The 15,144-nt window shown below is 37.9% G+C and overlaps 1 protein-coding gene across 2 annotated transcripts in view; it reads right to left on the bottom strand.

Annotated features, from left to right (window-relative positions):
• The window catches only part of NT5DC1 (5'-nucleotidase domain containing 1), a 122,943-nt gene that overhangs the window by 29,515 nt on the left and 78,284 nt on the right, over positions 1-15,144 (bottom strand). The window lies entirely within an intron of this gene.

Below are 15,144 nucleotides of genomic sequence, written 5' to 3'. Positions count from 1 at the left end.
TTTAAAATCAAAGTAATAATATGATTTGTAACATATTACCTAACTGTGACAAAAAACTGTATCATTCATGTCCTATCGAAGTCATGCTATCTAAAGTACCTTCTTTTTTTACCCCTATTGATAAAAATAATCGTGTTAAATATATTTTTATACTGATAGAGTAACACTGAATAGACAAGACAAGGAATTGAGACCTAAGGTGGAAAGAAAGGAATGGTCTTGTTTGTTCCCAACTCACAAAGCAGACTGTGTTTTCACTTAACCTCAAAGGAATTCTATTTCACTGCCATTTTATTAACTCATTTTCCTGGCCTTTCCATCCCTCTTCTTTCCTTAGATACTGGTATTTTCTGTATCCAGATGGGATTAAAAGTATAATTTTTAAAAAGCTAGTTCTAAAAATAAAAGTTTTGTCCTTTTATATTAAAAACTGGGTTAATATAGAGTCATGGAAATAACAGCCAAGTGTTGCGACACTCTGACGGGCACTGAAAATGGCCTGCATGTATCAAACATGATTAAGGATTGAGGGACCTCTAGTGGTAAAAAAAAAAAAAAAAAGTACAACTTGAATAATAAAAATACCTTTTTTAGTCTAATAGGTAATCGTGCCACATCACGATTTCTATCATCATGGCGTTAGTAAGCATTTTCCTCACTTACTGTATCACTACTGTTTGTGTGATTTGTGGCTACGGTTCTCAAAGCTGTTGTGCAGGGGGATTAGAGATGCCAGGATGCTAATAACACCTCCACCATCAGCCTCCAAATAAGGTCTGCTGTTATTTCCACTGCAGAACATAATTTAGGAGAGACTGAAATATTTACAACCTTTATAGGTTATAGAAGAGCATGCTAGTGAATAGCTAAAATGTTCAGCCATGAACTGTTTAAATGTACTTGCTGTAAGAGATGATATAATTTTCTGAAATATACATATACTATGATTTTTTTGGCAAAGAGATACTGAAATAGTTTTTGAAGGATGAAGGAAATAAACAATAGATTAAATATGTTCTAGATTTCATTTGTTTATTTATAGAAGGCAAAAGATGAAACTGAAATTTAATATTAAAACAGATTTCTTGTTTATGGTTCCTGTATGATTTGTTTCTATCTAATATATTTGTAAATTAAGAAATCTTGAATGTCTAGATTGGGTAAAGTGAGTATCTATGTGCTAAATATAATGCTTGGAAAAGGACAACAAATAAGAATTGAGGAATGAAGTATAAAATGTACTGAAAAACATAATTTATAAAATTTTACATTAATAGTATTTGACTTTCATCTCTGTATCTGTTACCTACCCCAAAGATTCTGATTTAATTGGTCTGGGCTGGGGCGATGCCACTGATATTTTTTTAAAGCTCCCCAAGTAATTTCAATGTAAAGTCAGGATTAAGAATTATGGCTCTAAGCTATAAGAACTAGAACTTTTGCTATTATTATCTGTATATCTTGCATGCGTCATTGTATATCACTGGCTCTCAGAGAGCAGGGATTTCTTAACTTTACAGTATCTGATTACCTAACATACAGCTTTATACATAAGAGGCAACCAATACATATTAATTACTGGTGATGTGCGATGTCACACATGGGCATGAACACTGAATGAAGAACCTTGCCTGGCAAAGAGAAGACTTGTGTTGGAGATGAGACTGGAGAGAAGGGAAAGCATATGAAATTTAAACATTCAAATGCAAGAGCACTGACAGCTAAGGGACATTGACTTGGTCCACAAGACCTGATAGAGGAACTAGGGGGAGGAAGTAAGTTATAATGTCTGAATCCATGATTCCCAAACTGAGAGCAATATGAATCTGGTGTAGCACTTGTAACAAATATCAATGACTGTGCCCCACCCTAGAGATCTCTGGTGGGTCTCTGGGGCTCCAGAGACTCACACCTGGCCAACAAGACACTTGCAAACCTGTGAAACAGATGGCTTAGATGGACCATTTTATAATCTTAAGTTTGCCTGAGTCTATACCTCATGGTGATGTCACAGGCAGATAACTCTTTAGTCACAATGAACACCCATTTCCACAGTGTTTCTCCTCCTTAACAGACCACAGTAAAGTAAAAACATAACTTTTATATGCACTGGGAGAGCAAGAAATTCGTGTGACTTGGTTTACTGTGATATTTGCTTTATTGTTGTGGTCTGGATCTGAACCCACAATATCTCTGAGGTACGCATGTATGCAATCTCCCCAAAACAGAATTTCTGTAGAGTAGTCGTTGTTAAAATACTCTGAGAGTTTCGGATTCAAGTAGATTAGGGGTGGGGCCTGAATATGTGCATTTCTAACAGTTTCCCAGTTTAGGTGATTAGTCCAAGGACCACACTTTGAGAAACACTGCTATATAACACCCTTATAAAACCAGATAGCTTTCTGAAAACCATTTCGCCCCCCCCCCCGAAAAGCTTGGTCCTCACTATTCTGGCTAGAAATGCAAAACCAGATTAAGCATGTTTAATGTTATCTGATGAAAATTCTCAAACCTATGTCTTATGTTAAAATGGATCTAAACCATCAAGGTTTTAAGTTTTAAAAAATTATTTTCACTTTATAAGCGAAGAATATATGTGACGGTGAAGATGTAATGGAATGTTTTTCATAGTATTATTTTACATTCATTTTAATTTATCAGTCCTGAGAGCAGTAATTTTGTAGGTAAAGCAGAAAAAGCCCAGGTTTTGGAGTTAAACTGGACTAAGTTTGAAATCTAGGTTTGCAACTAACTATATTGGTTATGTGATTCTTGAGGAAGTCTAGAAACAGAGTTAATTTTTAGTAATGCTCGTTGTAACTGGAGGGACATTTTCGCCATCTTCTGCATGTGATTTGTATATAGAACACATGTTCAATTTATTATACATATTACAGTATAGGAAAAATGTATGGGGAGCTCCCAAGATGGTCACAACACTATCTCTCATCGCACATGTGTCTGGAGTCAGAGTCTACTGCCTCACTCCTTTGAATCTGGGCAGGCCCTTTTATTGCTTTGACCAATAGAATGGGGTGCAAGTGACCTTGTGTTACTTCCATGTGTTACCCTTAACTGGCCTGGAAACTTCAATTTCCTGTCTCTAGGAAGCTGATCCCACGAAAAAGTGCAATCAATCTGAGACCACCATGCTGTGAGGAGCAATTCAGATGAACTCATTAGGTGCAGGTGCTCCAACTGCCAGCTCCAGCTGAGCGCTGAGCTGACAGCTTCAACTGCAAGACCCGTGAGTGAGCCCCTGTAGATATCAAGCCCAGTCAAGGCTTCAGGAGACTGCGCCCCCAATGACACCTGACTCCAACCACATGGGAGACACCAAGTGAGAAGCACTCAGAGAGTCCAGAATATAAGTGACAATAAATTTTGGCTTTAAGCTACCAAGTTTTGCAGTGGTTTCTTATGGAGCAATAGATAAGTGAAACAAGATGCTTTGGAATGGAGTCACAATTCCAATTATTATCTCTAGGCAATTCAAAATAAATTAAGAAAACATTTGTAAATGCTTCCGGAAACACCTGAAATAAAAGTAAATAGGCTTTAAATTGTTGTTGTTCACCTCTGAAGAATAACTCCAAGGTTTCTACTGTATATACATTTACAGAACATAAATTTATGTATAGCTTATGACAACATAAATCTTTTGAACAGTTACAGTTTAAAGAAAACTCAAATTAACAAGTTATTGAAGGTAAATTCTACACAGTACTTCCGACTTCTCACGTACTTCAAATGTGAGTTACTCAGAAACGGAGATAATAATAACCAACTGCTGAAACACACAGTGATTACAGCAGAAGAAAGGAATCTTTTGAGATGTTTACCTCCCATTAAGCTCAACTCAAAACTTGAGATTTCTTCAAAAACTAAATTGGTCTTCAAAAAAACATGCATTTTAGGTATAACATTTCATCACAAGAGTGTACTTTTTCCTTAATTACCTTAGTTAAAATGTCCTCAGTGTCTCCAGAAATATCTTTTCTTACTAATAAAGCCAAAGTATGCAGAACTAGGACTAACTTGGAAGAAATCAACTTTGGAACACACACAAAGATTATTGCCACAAAGGATTATTTATTCAATATCTGGTCTCACAGTGTAAAATATAAACAGGAAAGCCCTATTTAGCTATTAGGTCTGTGTCACATCTACAGCTAGGACACACAGCATTTAGTGAAGCAGTTATTTTAATGAGGCATTACTCTGTTTTTCACCAGACTTTTCCACCCAAATCTGTATCGTATCAGTATACAATTGACCCTCTATATGTTTTGGTTTCTTTTTTTTGGGGGGGGGTAAAACACCACCTGGTCAGTTACCCCATGTTGACAATAAAAAAAAAAATACTAAACTTTTAAATTAGTGATATTTTAACTCAGTTAATTGTTTTGGCAGAGGTCTTAATTTTGTAATACAAAATTTGAAATTATGGACTCGATAAAATAGAAAAGTGTTAATTTCTCTTTGATGTAACAGACATAGAAATTATAGCATCTATGTGTGTAACGCCCTGTAACATTGTTTGAGGAATGGTAATGCCCTAAACCAGAATTCTTAACCTAAAGTACATACATGGGTCTCAGTGGGTGAATGGAAACCCAACACTGTTTACAACATTTTGCTCATCAATGTATTTGTGCATTTCTTGGGGAGGAGAGCAGGTGCATACCCTCTAGTTTCCATCAGATTCCCGGGTCTGCGGTCACATGACACCCAAGTTAAGAACCACACATTTTTATTTTCCAGGTTAGGATAGGCCAATTAAAAACACATTCCAGGGCTTCCCTGGTGGCGCAGTGGTTGAGAGTCTGCCTGCTGATGCATGGGACACGGGTTCGTGCCCTGGTCCTGGAAGATCCCATATGTCGCGGAGCGGCTGGGCCCGTGAGTCATGGCCGCTGAGCCTGCGCGTCCGGGTCCTGTTCTCCGCAGCGGGAGAGGCCACAACAGTTAGAGGCCTGCGTACCGCGCGCAAAAAAAAAAAAAAACACATTCCACCCTGAAGGTCCAGTGGTTAGGACTCCAAGCTTCCACTGCTGGGGGCCTGGGTTCCATCCCTGGTTAGGAACTAAAATCCCACAAGCCACGTGGCATGGTCAAAAAAAAAAGAAAAGAAAACCCCCAAACCAAAACAGACAAAACCAAAACACATTCCAATACACTCCCTTTGTCACTGTCAAAAAATAATCTTATAGATATGTTTTAGACAAAGGTGATTCTCTAGAACAGGTGACATAGAATTTTTACACAAATAAATATAATTCCTAGACTATTCTGTGATTTTGTACACTTATACTCATCCTAAGTCTGATAAATGAACATTTATTTAGGATGGCTAATTAATGGTTGCTCCTGTCAATTTAATTTATAGGTTAATTGAAAATTACCAAATACAAAACTTAAAAACATATATAAAACATACTCAACACTGAAAGTATTTTGAAATAACATTATTTGAAGAGATTAAATTATTGCTTTTCTTAACAAATACGATACATTCCTGCTATAGAAAATTCACTGAATTGGGTTTACTATTTTTGGATAACAAACCACCTCACACAGAGAGGGTTAAAACAGTATATTATCGTATCTCGTAATTCTGAGGTTTGACTGAGTTTAGCTGGGCGGTTCTCCCTTGGGGTGTGCCAGTCAGATGTCACAGTCTGGCACCTGGGGCTGGGATGGCTGGAACAGTGAGGGCTGATAAAACATCTCTCCACTTTGCTAGCCTGGGCTTCCCCATGACATGATGGTTTCAAGGTAGCTTGATTTCTTAAATGGCAGTGGGTTTCCCTCCAAAGCAAGTGTTCTAAGACACTAAGGCAAAAGTTGCAAGGATTCTTACGACCTTGTCTGAGAAGTCTGTAGAGTCACTTCTGCTGCCTTTTACTGATTATATGGGGCCATTTCATTTTCAAGGAAAAGAAAAGAGGAGTATAAATTCTGGGAGGCACACTTCATTAAGAACTATTATCTTTTCAGACTAGCTACCCAACACACTAATATTTTGGTGTGATTCTTGCCAGTATGTTTTCTATTCATATATAACTATATGGGAATTTTAAGTATACCACATACAGATTTTTACCTGTGCATTTTGTTCAGTGTCATATTTGAGCAATTTCCTAAGCATTAACAGTAATTTAAAAACATTTTGATAAATTTGCCTTAGTATTTTGAAAGGATTATTTATAATAATTATCTTTACTTATAGTAATAACTGACATACTTTGAGTGCTTATTTTTGCCAATAACAGAATTGCCAATGCAACTATAAGACCTTTACAACTATTAATGTATTTAATCCTTCTAACAACCCTGCGAGGCGGGTCCTGCATTATTCCCATTTTGCAGCTGAGGAAACTGAGATACAAAGAGGCTGAGGAACTTGCCCAAAGTCGCAGAGAGAGAATGTAGTACAGACAGGATTTGAACGCAGCCCGTCTGCTTTCAGAGCCTGTGCAATACCACCTCTCTACTGATATAGCATTTGAGTACTGTAGAACAACTTCAAGGATACCATAAATCCTTACTTTTTTTGGCATACGGTGCATTACTAAATAGTATCATAGTTCAGGGACTTCGGGATTGATTGGAATTAGAATAAGTGAGAGTTTGAAATTTGGACAAATCAAATTAGATTTCTGCAGAGGAAAAAAGTATCTATCGATATGCACTCTGTCTACTTTTCTAGTCACAGCATCTAGAACTGGAAGGGGCTTTAGAAATCATCCACCTCAATGCTGTCCTATTAAAGATGAATTTGTAGAGACCACAGATTTTGCACACAACTATAAAGTTAATAATAAACTTGGGAATGGAATAGAGTGCTCGAGAATCCTACCCCACTAAACCTTACATAACCTCATATGTGATCTTAGCAGTTACACGAGATATGTAACCTCATTGTTTACATGTCTAAATCTTTGTGTTTTAAATCGAACTTATCTGGTGATCAGTGTCTGTTAAAGAAAAATAATGCATTCAGAAGAAGAAGCAGAAGTCAAATGCTTAAATGCTATCCCTATTTTGCTCTGTAATTATTGAATAATGTGCTTTTCCTCAGAATGTCTACAGAAGTTTTTTGTAGTGACTGAGCTCATGTTATATATGCTACTATCTGAGAACTGAGCTTTTATATTGAGACAGGCAAAAAACCCAGAATAAGTGTCTCACATTAAGGTGTAAATATTATCTTCCTTCCTGGAATGCACTGTCCTCTCTTTGCTGCTTAGAAATGTTTGGGGCTTGTCTGTGAGCCCTCTCCAACTGCCTTGCCCAGTCACACCACCTCTGGACATCATTCATCACACTACACGATAATAAACACTTGTAATAAGTGTGTTTACGTATTTTTCTCTCTCCTGAGACGGAGATCTTTTAGGAAAAGAACTGTCTTTACGTTTGTATTTACATTCTTGATGTCAGGCAAACAGTAGAGGATTAATAACTGCGGAAGTAAGTGTGAGGGGAGAGCTACCAAACAAGATTTTACCAGGTGATCATAAAAACCAGAGGTTGGCAAACGACAGCCCGCAAGCTAAGAAAGGTTTTTACATCTTAAAATGGTTATATAAGTATCTACATAAAGCCTATAATCCTTATGATCTCTGGTCCTTTGAGAAAAGTTTGCTGATTCCTGATATAAACATAGTATTTCATAATTATAGGACAGTAACAATAAGCAACAGTTATAACTCAGTTTTAGAAAGTGCCAACAAGATTAACGAAATTGTTCATTTGCGAGATTCTGTTTAAAGGTTACGCAGTCTCTCAGCAGAGTGAATATTAGAAGATCATTTGTGATAAAACTGCTTTTTGGAAGACAATATAAATACTTTCATGTATTTTTTTCGTCACAGTGGGTCCCCAGCCATGATATACTTGCCCCTCAGTTATTCTCCGGCCCGGGTCTTCTAACAGTCTATTCTACGGAGCCAGAAGAGGGTTCTTGTCACTTTGCCACCTAGTTAAAACAAATCTAAATCTGCTTTTGCCATTGCCTTTATGACTCTGATACACTTTATTTTTAGTCTCTGAATAAAATGTTTCCAGGCTCATTTGCTTTGCTTGCTGATACAGCAATAATAGCAGGGGCCACATCACAGCAAGACACTGCAAGTCCAGGCTGAAAGCTAACAGCTGGTAATATTTTCTCTTAAGGTCAGAGGAAGTAGAAAGATCCAAAAAATGCACATGATGACATCATCAGAAGGACCTAAAGAGCTTGTAGCTTGAGATGAATAAAGGCACTATTGCCTAAACACACTCTTACATATTAGCTGCACAAGAAACAGGAATGTTTTCCTTGGTATAGCAAATCAAAGATGCCTCCAGGTAAAACCTTGGACAAATTTTAGGGGTTAGCTTCAAAGAGATGCACTGTAAATTTCGTCTCAAAATAGTTTTTAAATGTATTTGCCAGGCACAAAACCACCTTGCAAGGTTTTGTTTTCACCAGAGGAAGTGGGCCCACATACTATCTTGACTTGAAACCTCCCACCTCCTCCAGAAGAAAGAAGCTGGAAAAAATTAGAACTAAAACGGGATAGTTTGGGGCAAAGCAGGCTCAGAGAGGTGCCATTGCTCACTCCTTTAAAAGAAAGTTACAGTTGACTTCTCTAGCTCCGAGGCACAGAGATCAGAAACAACAATAGGAACAAAGCAGTCAAACACCAGACATTAGGGTTCATTTACTATAAATGTCTTAAGGAAATCTGCCTCCTACTGAAGACTCAAATGCTCAGTTATTTAACAATTCTTTAAAAAACAAAAAACCTGGAGTAGAACTTTCACCGAGTTTCTACCAACCTGGTTTCTCTTCCGGAGTCCATAGCTTAACAGAATGCCAAGACAGCATTTTGGCATGTACACACTATGCTCAATTCAGCTCCCCGGAAAACATAAATAACTAAAAAGATCCATTATGAGAACCCAGTCCTCATTCAACAATAATCCATTATGAGGCAGAAAGTGGAGAAAGCCGGGGCAGGGGGAGGGGGTGGTACAGCTGTCCCAGCCTCAGTACCTAACACAGCTTGCAACCTCTGCACGGAGTGGGCCGGGTCTCAGGTAGAAAACGGTGGGAATGGGCAATGGGCGGGAAGGGTTCCCAGCTGAATGATGCTACATTCGGCTGGCTTCCAGAGAATATTCTATGCTAAGCAGGGCTTTTAATCTTCTCAGTTTCGCTTTTTTCTTCTTTGGCCTGATTCCTTTCACCTCTTTCACTCTGCCTCCTTCCAATTTGCTAATACAATAAGTTTACATATCTTGGGTATTTTTCTGAACTGATAAACATACAGTCATATTAAGATGACAATCGCATGCATTTGTAAAATACTTAAATATGAAAGACTTCTAAAACCAAAAATCAAAAAACAACTCTGCCGGGTTAACATGAAGAATCTTAAAAATAATGTTAAAAATTCAGTAATATACATATAAAATTAAAGATTTTGAAAGGAAGGTATTTTTCTGCTTTCTCCATCCCACTGTCAATCTTAAGCCATTACCTCAAAACCGATTCCTTCTCTGCTTTTCTAAATTCCACCCTGCTTTTAGGGGTCAGCATAATTTCCATTTTTTCTAGTTTTCTCTCTCCTTTTGAATATGCCAACTACTATATGCTAGTTCACATACTTCAACTCTTGTTCATATATTTTTCTATATAGTTTATTAATTGCATAAGAGATTTTTATCTTCTATTTAAGCTCTATAAATCAAATTTCTTTGTACCATTATAGTGATTAGCATTACAACGATTAGATTCTGGGCACAGAACACATTCAAAAAAGGTAGTGTAATTAAACTTTCTCTTAAGGATGTTAAACATACTTGCTTGAAATCTCGGTGACTATAAGGTACTACATGGTTTAATGAAATAAACCATCTCTTCTGTAGTCAAAGGTGAACTTTGATTTCTGCTCAATCTAAATGAGGCCTACTTATAAATTTTAATTAAATGGAACCTCAAGGCTAAAGTTCTTAGGAGCAGCAGTGCATATCTCATTGTTGGTGTATATTTAGTGAATATCTTCAGTTTTTCAGAATAAAGCACAACAAACCCGCTACATGCATACAACAGTTCTAGTGATTAAGGCAGGGATCCTACAAGTTCCCAAAAGACCTGAATAAAACAACACTGTCATAATCAAACTATTCATTACGAAAAATTATATTCTGACTTTCTTTTGCCCTAAGAAGAAATTTGTTAAGCACATGACACAAATGATCAGACTATTTCTTTCTAAAGGAAAGGAGCTGGCAACATAAATCCAGAGAAGCTGCAAGCTTGGAATTACTCAATAACCAAGAATGAAACATTCAATATTCAATTTAAGTGAGGCAGATATCTGCATTTTACTCACAGTGTTTAGCAAATGTTAGCAATAAACACCAAAATGAGCTATGTGTACTCAATGAAGAAAAATGTGAATGAAAAGGAAACTGCACGAGACCTTATAGATGCCCAATAACAGTTCCATTTATCTGAAAACCAAGACAAAGAAAATGTTTTTCCCTCCAGATAAGAACTCCATTTAAAACTTCAAAAGGAGTTAGTTAATCTAAATGTCTCATGCCAGCAAATTAAATCATTATAGAGCAGAGGAGGGAAGGGAGAAAGGAATGCGTGATTTGTAGACGACTTCATTAAGTAATGGCCGTTGCTACTGATGTGAAGAGAGTGGCTACTCCATTCATGCTGAAAAACCTTCAAAGGACAGAGAAGGGGACTTCCCTGGCAGTCCAGCGGTCCAGTGGTTAAGACTCCGCTCTTCCAATTCAGGGGGCACGGGTTCAATCCCTGGCCGGGGACCTAAAATCCCACATGCCACGGTGTGGCTTAAATAAATAAATAAATAAAGCAGTTCTGTGTGAAGTACATATACATACATAAGCACATTACAGGATGCAGTCCTGGGTGATCCTGGGTGGCCTGAATCTGGATCAAACAGTCCTGATTCAAGTCTCAGTTGTACCATTTGCTTGGGCAAGTGTCTCAGTCATTCAGACACTTTGTTGGCTTATCTGTGAAATGATGATAATAGAACCCACCCGATAAGATTATTGTGTGGATTAGACACAATAATATATGTGAAGCACTTGCACAGTGCTTGGCACATAGTAAACACTCTCTGTGAGTCACCCTGGCTTAAACATACACAGTTAATCAACTGTGAAATCACCCTATGGGCTACATTGCATCAGGAAATTGCCCTGCAAGGGTTCAAAATGCAAGGCTTCACTTATCAAAATGGCACTTAACTTCAAAACATATTTGGAAAAAACTTCAAAAGTTCTACTGAGGGGGATGCAGGGAAGTGTCTCTTCTTGCCACTTCCATGGAAAAACGCAGGGCTGGATTGCCTACTGCTCCATTATTTAACGTTTCTCACAGCACTGGGCAGAGAACACTGGGGACCACAAAACCCCATCTCCTCACTGTGCAGACATGAAAGTGAGGCCTAGACAGGTTGAGTTACCTATCATCACACAATGACGTTATTACACCCTGCATGTCCACTAATAAAGTACAGGATCTTTATTAGTCACCATCTTTCATTCCTTTTGCAGTTCTATAATATACAAGGTTGGGAATGAAGCACTCACTGAAGGAGAAAAAAGTCTGTTGACTCCAACTGGGTGAACTGAGGGCTATTTATGTCAAATACTTTATTATAAAAATTCAGCAAACCCACCTGGAGAGCACTTGGCAAATTCGAGTATTATTAACTCAAGTATATCTTACTCCACCAAAAGCCTGTAGGCTCACATCAGTGCATCATTCTCTCTTATCCAACTGTTTCCCTGCAGGACCAAAGGCCACTGTCTTCAAGGTGTTTTCTGGATGGGCCTACAGAAAGTTGCAAGTGGGTACGTTTGATGATCACTGTGTGTGTGTGTGTGTGTGTGTGTGTGTGTGTTTGTGAATCTAGGTGTATCTGTGGCATAAAACTATTGAGCCAGCTGCTCCCTACTGGCTTTTTCCAAAAGTTAAATTACGATTATCATTATAGATATTAAGTGGTCCCACCAAATCCTGACAGTATCATGTATTGGTGAGGATACTGAGAATATAAAGTATCTGGAACTCTCCTACACTGTACAAGTATTTTGGAAAATTGTTTAGTAGATCTACCAAAACTGAACACACACACACACACACACACACACACACACACACACTTAGCCAATAATGCAGCAATTCCACTTCTAGGGATAGATCTAACAGAAGCATGTAAACAGGTACACAAAACACATGTACATGATATTCATGTTTGTGATAGTCCCCAATTTAAATTTACCCAAGTGTCTATCAATTACGTAGAATAGATAAATAAATTGTGATAAAGCCATATAATGGTATACTGTACAGTAATGAAAAGGAACAAATTACTGTTACAGTCAACAACAGGGATGAATTATAGAAACATAATGTTGAAGGAAAAAATAGCCAGATATAAGAACATACATACAGCCTAATTCTACTTATATAAAATTAAAAATTAGGCAAAATTAATCTATGGTGTTAGATATCCCTCCAGGCAAGGGATACTGGCTGGAAGGGAGAATGAGGGCTTCTAGGGGACTGGAAATGGTTCTATTAGCTGAAAATATGTTCATGTTTAACAGTGTTTAACAACAGTAATTACAAAGAACTGACACAATATTTTCATGGCCATAAAAATTAAGTAGAGATAAGTGCTAAATCAGAAATTCAAGAGTCACATCAAATGAGAATCTATGTAACCCAACATTGTAAGAGAGTTCAGTATAGAAAAGCAAGCATTTAGTAAATTAGTTTGTTTAAATTTTCATTAAATAACATTTTAGATTAACTTTACTATTTCCTGTCTCCCAGCACAAGAAGTGTTTTTCTAATATCATAATCTGTGGGAGACAATTGTCTATTAAACTTAATTAAAAAGCCTTGTAGGGCTTCCCTGATGGCGCAGTGGTTGAGAGTCCGCCTGCCGATGCAGGGGACACGGGTTCGTGCCCCGGTCCGGGAAGATCCCACACGCCGTGGAGCGGCTGGGCCCGTGAGCCATGGCCGCTGAGCCTGCGCATCTGGAGCCTGTGCTCCGCAACGGGAGAGGCCACAACAGTGAGAGGCCCGCGTAACGCAAAAAAAAAAAAAAAAAAAAAAAAAAGCGTTGTATTAAGAAGTCAAAAGCCATGTTACAAGGAAAAGAACTTCTAATAAGACAGGACCCCACATTTTTGGGCATTTTATATTACTCCTAATAATATCTGTTACCTCTGTACTTTCCTCACTCTTTGAGAACTTCCAGCCAAGGAACTGTCAGGTAATCAAGAACTGTCAATCTTTCTAATTTTCTCTACGGAGCTTCTGAATTTACTTGTTCAATTCAACAACAGTAGTAATGAAAACAGCTGTCACTGTTTTAATATTTTAATGTTTATCTGCAGTGCATTTTGAATTTATAGACAACAGTTCCCCCTTTCCCAGACTATAATCTCAGAATTCCATTCTTAGCTTAATGGAAACATCATGTCACTGGATTTTTGTCTGGCTCTGTAAATATCACTCAATCCTGATTTAATGCGTCACTGAACTTTGCAGGCTTCAAATAACAGATTTGTATCTGTAAAAGAAAATAGTTCTTTGTTTTTAGAATTAAAGAAATAAACCTCTTGCCAATAATAATTTTCTAAAGGTTCAGACCCTTAAAGGTAGAATCAAGGACATATGGGCTCACTCTCTCATTTCCCCCAAAAGAATATGTAAACTAAAACTCAGTGACTTTTACTTTTTTAGGGTTGATTTAAGATCTCATAACTTTCAATCTAAATGGGTCAAAATTTAGTAGGAACTTTGTTCTGCCAATGGTTATATATTCCAAACATCCTAAGCACAAGAAAAAAAAGTTTCTCAAAAAATAATTTTTCTCTAAAAGAAGGGCCAAATGTGCACAAGCAACTCTGAGAGCTAACATATGAGAAGAGCCTGCATCAGAATGGAGGATTCCTATACTGTCTAGACCTGTGTTGTCTAATATGGTCATTAGCCACATGTGACTATTTAAAGTTAAATAAAATTTAAAAGTCAATTCCTGCAACACCCTCACCACATTTCAAGTGCTTGACAGCAGCATGTGGCTAGCGGCTGCCACACTCGACAGCATAGATATAGAATATTTTATCATGGGAAAGTTCTATTGGTCAGCATTCCTCTAGGTTAACTTCAGCCCATGATTCCTAAAATTTATCAGCTGTGGCTGCATAAAGCTACGGTGTGGCATTTGGGTCAAAACAGCAAGCAAATGTGATCTGGTCCAGAGATAGAGCATTTTAAAAAGCAGAAATAATAATTATAACCATGAAACCATGCCAAGGCTGCAGTGTGGGCTTGCAGGGGTAACAGTCTGCCCAGAATCAGGTGGCTCAGGCTTTATACCTGCATTTCAGCTGCGTGTCCTTGTCCTCACCTGTCAGATGGCAGCCATATGTTGCCTTCCCTACTTCCTGGGTGGGATGGGTGACAAACAAACCTAAATGATGGGGGTGCTCTGGAGAGTGGTAAACACTTGTTGTTTTATTATTATTTTTATGTTAAACAGCACTATTTTTTTTATCAGCAGTAAACCTGACTACGGCAAATGTTTAGCTCACTGAGGTACTTGAAACCAAAAAGCAAAAAAAATAAATAATAAACTTTAAACTTCCGAATAATTTAAAATCTACAGAAAAATTGCAAAGACAGTACAGAGAATTCCCATCCTTTACACTCAGTTTCCCCTATTATTTTATTTATTTATTTATTTTTTTGTGGTACGCAGGCCTCTCACTGCTGTGGCCTCTCCCGTTGCGGAGCACAGGCTCCGGATGCGCAGGCTCAGCGGCCATGGCTCACAGGCCCAGCCGCTCCGCGGCATGTGGGATCTTCCCGGACCGGGGCACGAACCCGTGTCCCCTGCATCGGCAGGCGGACTCTCAACCACTGCGCCACCAGGGAAGCCCCAGTTTCCCCTATTATTAACACTTTACAACATTATGATACATTTGTCACAATTAATGAACCAATATTGATACATTACTAACTAAAGTCCACACTTTATATTTCCTTAGTTTTTATTTAATGTCTTTTTTCTGTTCCAG

The sequence above is a fragment of the Tursiops truncatus genome, chromosome 12 (genome assembly GCF_011762595.2).
Source record: "Tursiops truncatus isolate mTurTru1 chromosome 12, mTurTru1.mat.Y, whole genome shotgun sequence".
In the NCBI taxonomy this organism is placed as follows: Eukaryota; Metazoa; Chordata; class Mammalia; order Artiodactyla; family Delphinidae; genus Tursiops; species Tursiops truncatus.
This window is presented reverse-complemented; position numbering and strand designations above follow the sequence as displayed.